This window comes from Dipodomys ordii, unplaced genomic scaffold, assembly GCF_000151885.1.
Source record: "Dipodomys ordii isolate 6190 unplaced genomic scaffold, Dord_2.0 Scaffold82, whole genome shotgun sequence".
In the NCBI taxonomy this organism is placed as follows: domain Eukaryota; kingdom Metazoa; phylum Chordata; class Mammalia; order Rodentia; family Heteromyidae; genus Dipodomys; species Dipodomys ordii.
This window is the reverse complement of record NW_012267298.1, coordinates 2204324-2214706: the sequence shown is the minus strand read 5'-3', so window position 1 is coordinate 2214706 and position 10383 is coordinate 2204324.

The window sequence follows — 10383 nt, the reverse complement described above, 5'->3', positions numbered from 1 at the left end:
AGAAGAAGAAGAAGAAGAAGAAGAAGAAGAAGAAGAAGAAGAAGAAGAAGAAGAAGAAGAAGAAGAATTCTTACCACTCTTGTCTTTATTTATTCTATTCACTATGCCTAGCTCTTCTTATTAGGAGAAAGAGTTCAGGGGTTTATGTTTTATTTTTTGCAAGTGACTGAAACCCTGTTCAAACTGATTTCAAGCACAGTTGGGAATGTGTTGGCTCAAGGAAGCCTATCCTACCACATAGGGAGAGCCTGCCGAAAGAGGAAGCCAACACAGAGGAAGATATGTTCAGGAGAAGAGGATCACAGAATTCTGATGCGTTGAGCACACTCCTTGATAGATCAGTGCCTAGAGGAAGTATGTGCTTGTGTAAGCAGTAAATTTGGGGGTTATAAAAATGTGTTGTATAATGTTCTGTTTGCTTAGGCTTGTCGGAGATTAGTTTCTATTGTTTATAACAGAAAGAGCCTTGGACAATAAACAGGCTGAAGTACTCAAGCTTGGTTTACAGAGCATAGGGAGACATGGAAGAAGAGAGTTTTCAGGACATAAAAAGACAGCATCAGATTTGCCTGTGAAAGATACCACTGGTCCTTTTTTCTTGGGTCTTTCAGCCTGTGTTTACTGCTTTTTTCTATTGTCTACTACCTGGCAGCTCTGTGTTAGCTGTTTAAGATACAGAAGTGAAGACAGATAAGGTCTGTGTCATTGGGACTTCATATTCTCAGAGGGAAAATAGGTGGCAAACAAATGGATGGGAAGTCTAACTGTTGGCCAAGTTTGGTGAGAATAGTTTTAATTTCAGGACAGTTTCTGTGTAGCGCAGGACAACTACATCTACCTTCTGATTTTGCAGGAGAACTTGGTTCTGGGTAAATGTCATCCATTTTTCCTAAACCTTTCCTCTTGCCTTTGAGGCCAGTTAGCTCCTCATTTTCATGAGCCAGGACAAGAGCAGACAGAGTGAAAGAGAACTCCAGGCTGGAAGGGCATAGAAGGGTGGGAGTCAGCTCTGCTGTTACCAAGTCACCCCCTCCTCACTCCTGATACATGGTTCAACAACAAAATATCCTGGAAGAGAATCACTTGATTTCTAAAGCTCCAATAGCAAGGAAACAGACTCTATTGTAAACCACTGTCCACCACAATTCCTCATCTGTAGCCTGTATGTGATGAGTATCTACGTCTATATGAATGTGGTTTTCAGAAAGGACATTGTTACATGTTTCTTTGAATGCTATGAAACTGCTGGGTTTACTGTGCATCTCCTCCTGGATAGAGAGGAAAGAGAGAGGAGAAAGTAGGATTTTTTTGGTCTGGTTTGCCTCTGGGCCTAAAAGAGCCCAGCACGTTGATAATAGTCAATAAAATGATGAATGAGTGAATGAATCTATTAGCATTTGCCGAGTGATCCAGGGAAAGTTTGTAAGGATAGGGGACTTAGCCAGAGCCTACGAAAATTCTCAGAATTTCGAAAGTGATATTAGAACTGTGCTTTGCATAACTAATCTGGGAGCAATATAACAACGAACTATCAGCAAGAAATTGAAGTTGGAAAGCAGCCCAAGAGATAGATTGGAAGGGTAAGATTTAGAATGGCATGAATAGAATGACAAGATTTGTATCCATCAACTATCAAATGCAACACTGATAACCCCAAAATATAATGCATAGAAAAATACTAACAAGAAGAAGAAAAGCAGCAAGTACTTCCCCAATCAAATAGCTAAGGTCAACAATATAACTGATTTAGTATACATCCAGACATGATGCAATTAGAACAGCAATTCATATCTGAGGCCTTTCTTTCTTTCTTTTTCTTTCTTTCTTTTCCTTTCTTTCATAATTTCTTCCTTCCTTCCTTCCTTCCTTTCTTTCTTCTTTCTTTCTTTCCCTTCCTTCCTTCCTTCCTTCCTTCCTTCCTTCCTTCCTTCTCTCTCTCTCTCTCTCTCTTTTTCTTTCTTTCTTTCTTTTTTTTTTGTCGGTCGTGGGGCTTGAACTCTGGGCCTGGGCACTGTCCCTCAGTTCCTCACCTCAAGGCAAGTGCTCTACCACTTGAGCCACAGCACCACTTCTGGTTTTCTGGAGGTTAACTGGAGATAAGAGTCTCATGGACTTTCCTGCCTGGGCTGGCTTTGAACCACGATCCTCAGATCTCAGCCTCCTGAGTAGCTAGGATTACATGTATGAGCCACCGGTGCCCCGCTGTAGTTTGTTTTTCTAAAAAACCCACAATCCCAGTGTAATATTGAAAAAAAAACTGAGATGAAAGGGAAACAAAATTGATGGCTACTCTACAAAATACCTACCCAGTGCTCCTCAAATCTGTCAAAGTCCTGGAACCAAGGGCACTGAGGAATTGTCCCATGTCAAAGGGAACTGGACATATGACAACTAAGCGCATTCTTTGCCTTGAATCCTAGGATCAAAAAAGAGCATTGATGGAAAAATTGGTATAGTCTGAAAAGATACGCAGAGTTTAGTTTATAATGACATAAACCAACACTGGCATCTTAGTTTTTGACAAACACTGCAAAAATATATAAGAACTTCCAAGGGCTTTGAAACAGGCTGATGGATGTGTTAACTTTTCAATTCCCCCTCCCCCCCATAAATTGTAAGTTAGCCTAAAATCTTGTTTTAAATGTCACGCCTTTGTGAAAAATGATCATTGATTTCGCCCGCAGTTGCACTGGTAGATAGCTGAAGGTGGGCTCAGCCTCTACTGTCTAGCCTCTACTGTGCACTGACATTCAGCGTTAGCTCTGGTTCTGAGCACTGGGTGAGTTTTTTCTGGAGTACCCTGGCCTTCTCTATCTCAGTTCTCATCTGTCTCGTAGCATGAGTTTGAAGTGGTTAGAGGCTGGGAAGATTTCCAAGAAGAAATAATCCGAGTGAGCAGAAGTACACAACGATTCCTGCCGCCCAAGCATGAACAGAAACATCACTGGCTCCATCTCATTTTGGTGTCCAAAAGAAAGACATCTATCCCCTATTGATGGAGGAGTGGCGAGAATTCCTGCCATTTCTGTCCCCAGTGGTATCACTTAATTCTATTTTCTTAAGCCCTAGGGCTTAAGGAAAAGGTCAAGAGAAAGCCAGCAAATCAGATTCTTCTCATTTGCACCCACTGGTAGGGTGGGTGCTGGGGTAGGGAGGCACTGGTGTCTATGGGTAAACGTGGGAGTTGTATGCATATTTCAGATCTTCCTCCGCTTAGCCAAATTGGACTATTCTACTAAATTGCCCTTTATAAAATGGGGATGAGAGTAACGGAATGGGACTGCTGTTGTTATCAAGCTGAGATTTAGACATTGCCTTGAAATTATTTTGGTGTAGCAGGCCTGGCTTACGCCATTCACCGGCCAACCTTCTGCAAGATGTTATACAACCTTGAACTTCTGTCAATTCCTTTTTTTTTTTTTTAAACAAGCTACACAGTGATTTTCTCAGGACATGCCAGCATTTTTGGCTCATCTAAGTTTAAGCAAGCTACTCCATTCTTCATCTAACCTTCAATATCCTCATTTGGTAGAAAGAGAAAAGAAGGTTCCCGGTCTCTCAAAATTGTCCAAGGGGGTAGAATGACAAAATGCAAAGAAGCTGGTCCAGTACATGGCTAACATAAGTATTTAATGTAGGCATTTAAAGGCAGGCATTCCTGTTTTTCTAGCACATTGAGTTCCTCTAGTTTTTCTAATCTTTCTGCTTTCTTTCTTTCTTCTTCTTTTCCCAATTTCATATAGCACATCCCAATCCATGTTTCATATCTCCTCCTTTTAAAGGAAACTTAGATTTTTTTTTGGCCAGTCCTGGGACTTGACATCAGGGCCTGGGCGCTGTCCCTGAGCTTCTTTTGCTCAAGGCTAGCACTCTATAACTTCTGGCTTTTTCTGTTTATGTGGTACTGAGGAATTGAACCCAGGGCTTCATGCATGCTAGATGAGCACTCTACCACTAAGCCACCTTCCCAGGCCAGAAACTTAGATTTTTATTCATTCTTTTGCAATTTGCATTGTGTTGCTGGTAAAGGAGAAAATTTGTGTGTGCATGTGTACAAGTTCATGTGTATGCGTGTGCCGAGGCTCCTCACACCCTCATTATGGAAAGGAAACGGCTGTCAGAAGGAGAGGGCAAAGTTAAGTCCACACCTGAAGAACATACTTCAATACACTGATAAAGAGTGGAGAACCTATCAATTGTCCTAAGGAAACTGAAACAGTTGTACTGATAAACAGACCAATTGAGAACAACTACAATCTCAGTGACTTATCTGAATTCAAATAAGAACAGGCTCAGAGGGTTTGAAGGTGAGAAGTCACTTGAACAAACTCAGGGAGCCTTTTGAGAAAGAGGATATTGATGCCTAGGTTTCCCTTCTATGCTCCGTTGTGTTCAGAATTCTGCCATGCATGAAACAAAGGCCTTTGGGCAGGAGTCCTCTTTGTACCAGATCGGTGGGCAAGGAGCGCAAAAACAAGGCCAGATCGTGATAAATTTGGTTAGTGTACAGATCCTTCTTTCTTTCCTTCTTCTTTTTTTTCTTCACTACTTCTGCTTGAAATTTGTGGTCGCCCTCAGAAGGACTGGCACCCTACAAGGAAAGTAGAAAGAACCAATTGACTCTTCTCAAAACAAAACAAAACAAATCTAACAAAGACCCTTTTCTTCCCCAAGGATGACTCTCTTGGAAAGTAAAAAGTGAGACCACTTGCAGTTACCTGACTGCAAAACAGTGCCATGCTTATGAAAAGAAGTGAGTTTTTCACTTACCCAATTTAAATGTGGCTCCACAGAAATTGCCCAGATCTTTAAAAAGAATGTGGTCTTCAGACTAGAGACTAAGGCAGAGAATTTCAAAGCCAAAAGGAATATTTTGTCTTTAGCCAACCAAAAGTAAATGTTAAAAAGAGCCACTCTTCTCAAATGTTCTTAACACATGTACTCAGATACTTTGTTCAGATATCCTAGATTGAGCCAGGAGACCTTGTCTGACAGTTGTTTCAGAAGTAGGGTAGCTGCTTTCATTGTGTGAATATTTTCAGCAGCCTAGTGACTTTTGAAAAGCACCTTTAGATGTGTTTTGGGACTCATACCTACTTAAAAAAGGCATTTGTAGTGGCGCCGTAGCTCAAGTGGTAGAGCGCTCGCCTTGAGTTGAAGAGCTGAGGGACAACGCCCAGGCCCAGAGTTCAAGCCCCACGACCGACAAAAAAAAAAAAAAGGCATTTGTGCTGGGCACCAGTGGCTGATGCCTGTAATCCTAGCTATCTAGGAGGCTAAGATCTGAGGATCATAATTTGAAGCCAGCCCAGGCAGGAAAAACTCTGTGAGACTCTTATCTGCAATTAACCACAAAAAAAAAAAAGTGAAGCTTCGGTTCAAGTGATAGAGTGCCAACCTGGAACAGAGAAAGCTAAGGAACAATGGACAGTGCTCAGGTCCCGAGTTCAAGCATACACACACACACACACACACACACACACACACACACTCACTCACATACACACACACACACACAGAGGCATTTGTCTTGAGCTGGGCACATTGGTCAGCTTTCCCTCTGAAAAATTCACATTATCTTTATAGTCACAATGGGGAAGGGAAAAGCAGTGTGGCATCATATAAAAGAGTTTCATCCTGTGTGAGGAGAGCAAGGAATTTGTGGTTATTTCTTTAAGTCAGGTGGGAGCAAGTAATGTGTTATTGCTTGGTACTAGTTCTTCCATTGGACATCTCAGGAATCCCCTGGAAATACTTTCAGAATGCTTGTCCCATTGGCCTAGTGGAGATACAGGTGTGACAAGGGACCCCCATAGTGAGGCCCACACAGCTGCCACGGGTGCTTTGCCTGTCCTATGGGGATTCAAGTCACCCGACTTTTCATTGAGACAGGTTTTAGTTATTTATTTATTTTGTGCCAGTCCTGGGGCTTGAACTAAATGCCTCCGTGCTGTCCCTGAGCTTTTTTGCTCAAGGCTAGAACACAACCTCTTGAGCCACAGCTCTACTTTCTTCTGGCTTTTTTTTTTTTTTTGGTGGTTAATTGGAGATCAGAATCTCATGGACTTTCCTGCCTGGGCTGGCTTCAAACTGCGGTGTTCAGAGCTTAACCTCCCAAGCAGCTGGTATTACAGGCATGAGCCACCAGTGCCCACTTCTTTTAAAGACAAGATTTTGCTATACATATACATTTATACATTTATATATTCCTACACACACACACACACACACATTCCAGGCTGACCCGGAGCTTACTATTTCATACAGATTGGCCATGAGCTATTTTCCTGTCTTAGCCTTCCAACAGCTGGTATTATAGGTGTGTGTACCTACTTTGTCTGTTGGTTCACACAAAGTGACAGCATTATCTTTGAGTACTACCATTTATTCAGAAAATGTCTGGTTTATATACCAAACAAAATGATTGGTAACGTTGGCCCAGAGATAAATAAGGCATGTTTGTTTTTAGTCTTTCAGATGCTCATAAACTAAAAGGGAGAAAGAGACATATGCAAATCGGCACAGAGAGAAAGTACAGCCGAGGGTTCCGAGCGGCTCAGAAGGGGAGGAAGATGCTGGGCCTCAACATTTCTCTGCTGGCTGTGATGCCTTTGTCGCTGGCGGAGGAACATTATGAAGGTCTATTTACTTATTTCCTGAAAGGGAGTTGGGGGACATGATGTTTAATTTATGTGTCTTTGTCTCTGGGAACTCCTGGAACAATTGTCTATTGGGTTCAAAATCAGGAATAACTGCTTTCCCTTTGAAGAAGTACATCTTTTCTTTTATTTCTCTTTCTTTCTTTTTTTTGGTCCGGTCGTGGGGCCTGAACTCTGGGCCTGAGCGCTGTCCCTCAGCTCTTCAGCTCAAGGCTAGCGCTCTACCACTTGAGCCACAGCGCCACTTCTGGCTTTTTTCTTTTTTCTTATGTGGTGCTGAGGAATGGAACCCAGGGCCTCATGCATGCAAGGCAAGAGCTCTACCACTGAGCCACCTTCCCAGCCTATCTCTCTCTCTCTCTCTCTCTTTCTCTATCTGTTTCTCCCTTCCTTCCTGCCTTCCTTTACCTCCTCCTTCCCTCCCTCCTTCCTTCCTTCCCTTCCTCCCTCCCTCCCTCCCTTCCTTCCTTTCTTCTTGCTTCCTTCTTTGTTTTTTGCCTTATAGACAGTTACTAAAACCAGATGAGGTTTCCTTTTCCAAATCAGGTGCTTGTGAATTTACACTAGAACCAAAGCTGAGGTCCATCCATTGCACCTTTCAGTAACCTCGGATATACACGGAGCTACAGTCTCACTTTACATTCTACTGTAATTTCCTGTCTTTGTGTTAATACCTTTATATTTCCTTTTTTTTTTTGGTCGGTCATGGGACTTGAACTCTGGGTTTGAGCGCTATCCCTCAGCTCTTCAGCTCAAGGCAAGCGCTCTACCACTGGAGCCACAGCCCACTTCCGGTTTTCTAGTGTTTTATTGGAGGTAAGAGTCTCACTGACTTTCCTTGCCTGGGCTCACTTTGAACCGTGATACTCAGATCTCAGCCTCTTGAGTAGCTAGGATTATAGGCTTGAGCCACTGGTGCCTGGCTATATATTTCCTTCTTAATACCTTTTTTATTTTGGTGTGTGTGTCTCTTCTTTTTCCACACTCCTGGGGCTTGAACACAGGGCCTGGGTGCTGTCCCTGAGCCTATTTGTGATCAAGGCTGGTACTCTACCACTTGAACTATAGTACCACTTCTGTCTTTTTTTGAATAGTTTATTGGAGATAAGAGTCTAACAGATTTTTCTCACTGGGCTGGCTTTGAATCATGATCCTCAGATCTCAGTCTCCTAAGTAGTTAGGATTACAGGTGTGAGCCACTGGTGCCTGGCTCTTGTAATATTTAACAAACTAAGAGTTGGACTGGATGGCTCAGTTCTGTAATCTTAGTTACTCCAGAAGCTAAGATTGGGGGATGGAGGTTAGGTCAGGAAAAAACTTTGTGAGATCCCATTTCAGCCAACAAAACCTAGGCATCCCAGCCATGAGGGAAGTGTAAATAAGAATTGTGGTCCAGGCTACCCTAGGCCTCGAAGAACTGGGGGCACAGTTCAAGTGGTAGAGTACTTACTTGCCTAGCAGGTGTAAGGACCTGAGTTCAATCTTGAGTACCACCCCCCGAAAAAAATCTAACTATCCCTAACCCAAGAGGAGACAAGTGATAGAGGAGAGGAAAAATCAGCTAATAGAAGAGACTGCTTGAGACAGAATAAAAAGCATATGAAAAAGCATAAAAGTTGTGAAATGAACACAAATACTGGCTTCCATTTCAGTGTCACACAGTGTCCTAAGAGGAATTCACAGAGCAACAACTCCCCCCCTCCCCCGCCCTCCATACTTAACACTGACTTCTTGTTCTATTAAGTGCATTCCGAATATTTCTAATATCATTTCTTAGGGCGAGCCAGCATGACTTGTGGGAGGTAAGCAAAAGACAGTTTTATTCAGCTTCTTATATCTTATCCCTTTAATTCCACTGTGGGGGTATGTTAATCCTCATAGCCCTAAAGGAAACTTGGTTAGGTCCCAAAGCTTTTCTGGTACCTCTCATTTGATCATAAAACAGCATCTCAATGGGGGAATTAAAATGTCTGGCTCTATATAATTCTAAGTTGGAATAAAATGGGGCTTTTTTTTTCTTTCCTTTAGCTTAGAAGAGAATCCAGCTGTTGGGGAAAGGGTAGACATGACTACTTCTATATATCCTAGGTTTTTTTTTTTCTTACTCTCTTATGACCCAAGGTTTCAAACCACTCTAGCAGAGGTGCAACTGGCTGTATAGAATCAGGTTTGGCATGATTCTGTAGAATACTGCAGGATGTCAGGATAGAACTTGGACTTCTGTCTCTTGATTGGCTTGCAATGGTAGAAGTCAGCTGCCATATTGTTAGGACACTCAAGTTGTTCTCTGGTGATGGCACCACAGAAAATGGGGGCAAAAGCCAGGAACAACTTACCAAATACAAGCACAATCCTCCTTGGAGCTGATCTTCTGGGTACAACCATGTATTCCGATAACTGTAGCACTTGGGGAGAGACATTGCCATTTTCTGGATGGCAACATTTATATCCTCAATTTGGTGTGGAAATTAAAAAAAAATGGTTCTAGATCTTTACCACCATTTGGATTTTAGTCTTTTGAACCTATTTTAAGGCCTCATTTTAGAACGTGCCTCAGTTTCCCTTCCTACCACTGATTATGTTTTCTTTATACAATGTGTGCAGTGTCTTGGTTAGGGTATCCTCTTCCTCTGTGTTCTCATTGGTGCCTGCCACATGTGACTTGCTCCTAACTTGTGACTGTAACTTGTGCATTGCAGAACTCAGCTGATTCCTTACAATGATATCCCAGCCCCGACCAGGTTGGGTAGTCATGGCCTTGGAAAACAGAAAAGTCAAAAATAGTTGGAATATTCATGCTAAAACAGAAGTCCGGAAAGCTACCCATGTTCTGTAAATTTTTTTTTTTTTTGCCAAAGAACTCAGATTTCTGTTCAGATCTGCAAGAGCAAAATTCCAAAAATGTCTCTTCTTAGCAGAGAAAGCCAGAGAGGGAGAAAGGAAGAGAGAAAAGAAAAGGGAGAGAGATGAAGATGGAGGAGAGAGAGAGGGAGAGACAGGGAGAAGGAGAAGAAGACAGAAAAGAGAGAGGAGAAAGACAAGAGAGGGAGAGAGAAAAAGAGAGACAGGGAGAACAAGAAGAGAGATCTGTTTTTTGTAGCTGTGACCTAATTCTGCTAATAAGGAATTTATTATGAAGAGCTAGATAATTTGTTTAACATTTAGTTACAAACTTATTTCTATTCAAGAAAGATCTGGTGTTTTTTTTGGGGGGGCATTTGGAGAGCTGCTGTTCTTTTCTAACAATTTAGGTGAACTTGTATGCAACACATATGAAGCAATTCTATGCTTCCTCCTCCTCTGAATGAGTCTGGGACTATCTGTTGACCAGAGATAAACTATCAGAAAACTTTGAAGAGCTATAAGTATCTTACCTATTTGAGGTTTCATTATTATTTTGTCTTTTGTATTTAGTCATTTTCTGGAAAGGGGAGAAAAATGGGTTATATGACATTATAAAGACATTAAAAGTCAAATAAAAAACAAGTTAATGCATGATGACTGTTAAGTAAGTTTCTGTTAATTGAATCGTATTTCCCCATCGATTTGCATAAGAAATGATGGTTGTTTTCCATAGGGACAGGTGGCTTTCAATGAAACAAAATCACAACCCCAAGTGCAGAAAATCTTTAAGCAGTCATATAAAACACCAAAATGGGTCACAGGTATGTGGGGAATCTGCCTGCCTGTCTGCCTCCCTCCCTCCCTCCCTCCCTCCCTCCCT